The sequence below is a fragment of the Oryctolagus cuniculus genome, chromosome 5, assembly GCF_051225735.1.
Source record: "Oryctolagus cuniculus isolate XC-2025 breed Fujian yellow rabbit chromosome 5, ASM5122573v1, whole genome shotgun sequence".
Lineage (NCBI taxonomy): Eukaryota > Metazoa > Chordata > Mammalia > Lagomorpha > Leporidae > Oryctolagus > Oryctolagus cuniculus.
The window spans coordinates 157,100,728-157,104,618 of NC_142871.1; the positions used below are offsets into that span (position 1 = coordinate 157,100,728).

The 3,891-nt window shown below is 48.5% G+C and overlaps 1 pseudogene; it reads left to right on the forward strand.

Moving 5' to 3' along the window:
* Positions 1-2,812: 2,812 nt before the first annotated feature.
* Positions 2,813-3,413, forward strand: LOC149126821 (large ribosomal subunit protein eL38 pseudogene; annotated as a pseudogene).
* The last annotated feature ends 478 nt before the right edge of the window (positions 3,414-3,891 follow it).

The window sequence follows — 3,891 nt, forward strand, 5'->3', positions numbered from 1 at the left end:
GCCAGCAACCCCTATGAGTGATGGTTAGAGTCCTGGCTGCTCAGCTTCTGATCCAGCTCCCTGCTAATGCACCTGGGAAAGCAGCGGAGGATGGCCCAAGTGCTTGGCCCCTGCCATCCACATGGGAGACCGGGGTGGAGTTCCAGGCTCCTGGCTTCAACCTGACCCAGCCCCCAGTCATTACAGCTGTTTAGGGGGAGAAGCAGCAGATAGAAGAGATCTCTGTCTCCCCCCCCTCCACCTCATTCTCTATAACTCTGCCTTTTAAATAATTTTTAAAATCTCTTTAAAAAACATCAAATAACCACAAAACTTGATGGCTTAAAAAATCGATGTGTCTGCACAGTTGGGGAGTTCAAAAGTCTGACATCCAGGCGTCCCAAGGCTACGCTCCCTCCAGCTCCAGAGAGGAGAATCCATTCTCCAGGTTCCAGTGGCTGCTGCACTCCTCGGCTGTGGCCGCCTGGCTCTAGGCTCCCTCCACCTGGCCTTCCCCATGTGTGTGTCTTTGCTCTTCTGTCTCAGGTCCTCCTCTGCCTGTCTCTCCTAAGGATGCCTGCCACTTGATTTAGGGCCCCGGAGCATAATCCAGGATCACCATGTTTTGAGAGCCTCAACTTAATCCTATTTGCAAAGACCCCTTTGACTCAAATAAGGCCACATTCACAGTTTCCAGGGGTTTGATGTGGACAGCTTTTGGGAGTCTGCTTTTGGGTCTACCACAGTGTGCACAACCCTATGAAGACAAGGCAGGACTGTATGATTTGAGACATCTGACCAGCGCAGCACTGTGCACTTAACGCTCACATTGAACACCTGCAGCCTTGACTCTCGGAAGCAACCCAGGAGTTTCTAGCCATAATTTTCTGAGCAGTGATTGCAATGCATGTATATTGAGGTTAGTGTACCTCGTGGGAACGTGACTTTGGTTACTAAGTAGCTGAGCCAACCATTCAACAGCCACATGTCAGTGTGGTTCTGTTGCTCGCCAATCTTGTAGACTGCTTTCATTGCATTTGGTGAATTTTAGGGGCTGGCCTAATGTGCTATCTGGAGATTTGGAGTTCAAGGATTCAGAAGGGTCTGGGCCTCTTTAAGAATGTCAAAAGGCCCACACCGCGGCTCACTAGGCTAATCCCCCGCCTGCAGCAACGGCACACCAGGTTCTAGTCCCGGTCGGGGCGTTGGATTCTGTCCCGGTTGCCCCTCTTCCAGGCCAGCTCTCTGCTGTGGCCCGGGAAGGCAGTGGAGGATGGCCCAAGTGCTTGGGCCCTGTACCCCATGGGAGACCAGGAGGAAGCGCCTGGCTCCTGGCTTCAGATCAGCGCGGTGCGCCAGCCGCAGCGCACTGGCTGCGGTGGCCATTGTAGGGTGAACCACCGGAAGGAGGACCTTTCTCTCTGTCTCTCTCTCTCTGTCTAACTCTGCCTGCAAAAATAATAATAATAATAATGTCAAAAATAAAAACTTTTGAAATCCATGCATAAGAGGGGTCTTCCAAAAGTTCACAGAAATGGGAATTATGAAACAGTTGTGTATGACTTTCAAAAAACTTTTTGCACAAAAATAGACTTACTTTTAATTCCATTTTCCCATGAAAACTTTGGAGTATCTTTGTTTTTATGTATGAACAATGGCATGAGGGATGTAGGAGAGACAGTGATATTAGGACACAAGGCCAGTAATTCCACTGCAAACATTGCCACTCTTTAAAGAACTGATGCTTATTTCTAGGTTAAATATTTATAGAATAAACTAATTGCAGCTGAAGCAGAAAAATACTAAAGTCCTTGAAGAAGTTTTACTATTTATGCTGCTTTTTAAGATACAGATGTTCTGGGGCCGGCGCTGTGGAATAGTGGGTAAAGCCACCGCCTGCAGTGCTGGCATCCCATATGGGTGCTGGTTCAAGTCCCTCCTCTCCACTTCCATTCCAGCTCTCTGCTGTGGCCTGGGAAAGCAGTCCTTGGGCCCCTGTACCCACGTGGGAAGACCCGGAGGAAGCTCCTGGCTCCTGGCTTCGGATTGGCTCAGCTCTGGTTGTTGCAGCCATTTGGGGAGTGAATCAGCAGATGGAAGACCTCTCTGCCTCTCCTTCTCTCCCTGTGTAACTGACTTTCAAATTAATAAATAAATCTTAAAAAAAAAAAGATACAGATGTTCTGACATCTTTGAAAGACTACAGTTTTGGGAAGTCTCACATGCTGCTTGCACATTTTTCCTTGCATATCTTTGAAGGCACTTAAGGAAACAAACAAAACTCTTTTCAAAAATGAATTACCGGGCCGGCGCCGTGGCTCACTTGGTTAATCTTCTGCCTTGCGGTGCCGGCATCTCATATGGGCGCCGGGTTCTAGTCCCAGTTACTCCTCTTCCAGTCCGGCTCTCTGCTGTGGCCCGGGAGGGCAGTGGAGGATGACCCAGGTTCTTGGGCCCCTGCACCTGCATGGGAGACTGGGAGGAAGCACCTGGCTCCTGGCTTTGGATCGGCGCAGTGCGCCGGCCGTGTCGGCCATTTTGGGGGTGAACCAACGAAAGGAAGATCTTTCTCTGTCTCTCTCTCTCTCTCTCACTGTCTATAACTCTACCTGTCAAATAAAAAAAAAAAAAAACTAAAAAGAAAATGAATTACTGAACATCCAATGATATGTGACCACGATGAAAAGAGGATTGGTAAAACCAATTGCTTTACTAAGTTACTTATTTTTAATAGTTGCATGCTTATATTGTGAACTGGGACTTCAGCCTTATTTGAGGACCACGATGAGACAAAAGTATTTGGACTGAAGGTGTCTCGGGCAAGTGCCAGTCCATGCCCTCTTCCTGCTTGCCTTGTGCCATACTTAGACAAATTGACATCAAGGACTTTCTGCTTATAGCCAGGCAGCAAAAGGATGCCAAACCTGTTGAGATCCAGAGAAACAGGAACAGGAGCCTGCCTTATGGCACAGTGGGTTAAGCCACCACTGGTGATGCCAGCATCCCTTGTCGGAGGCCTGGTGCATGTCTCAGCTCCTCTGCTCCTGATCCAGCTCCCTGCTAATGGTCCTGGGAAGGCAGTGGAAGGTGGTCCAAGTTCTTGGGCTGCTGCCACACAAGTGAGGGACCCAGATGGAGTTCCAGACTCCTAGTCTCATCCAGTGTGGCCATTTGGGGAGTGAAGCCTTATCTCTACCAGTGGATAGAAGATCTCTCTCTTTCTCTCCGTCTCACCCTCTTTCTCTCTTGCTCTGCCTTTCAAATAAGTAAGTAAATAAATCTTCGGCAAGAAAATGAAAAAACAAAGACAATATGAAGTTTAAAGCTCAAAACAGCTGACACCTCTTTATACCTTGATCATCAGAGATGAAGAGGAGGCAGCGCTCCTGAAGCCGCCCGTGCCCCCAGGTTGGGCAGTGAAGGAGCTGAAGTGAACCAAACACAGTGATCTGAACAGTATTTAAAAATTTGAAGTTTCTATGTATCATCTATCTACCTATCTGGCAGATGGGCAGACACAGGGAGAGTACCTGACAGTTACAGAGGGGTTTTCCTATCAGCTGATTCACTCCCCAAGTGCCAGAAACAGCCTGTGCTCTGGGCCAAGCCAAAGCCAGGAGCCAGGAACTCAAGCCAGGTGTCCCATGTGGGTAGCAGGGACCCAAGTACTGAGCCATCGGCACTTTCTCCCGGTGTGCACCTGAGCAGGAAGCCGGGACCCCAAGCAGAGGCAGGACTTGAACCCAGGCACTCTGATGTAGGATGCGGGCGTCCCAACCACTGCACCACACACCAGCCCCCTGTATTTAAGCTTTTAAACTTAACAAATATATATTTGTATCAATTATTGTCATGCTGTAACCTAGATACAACAAATGTAAATGGAAGAATTTACTCATTTTACTTATAATA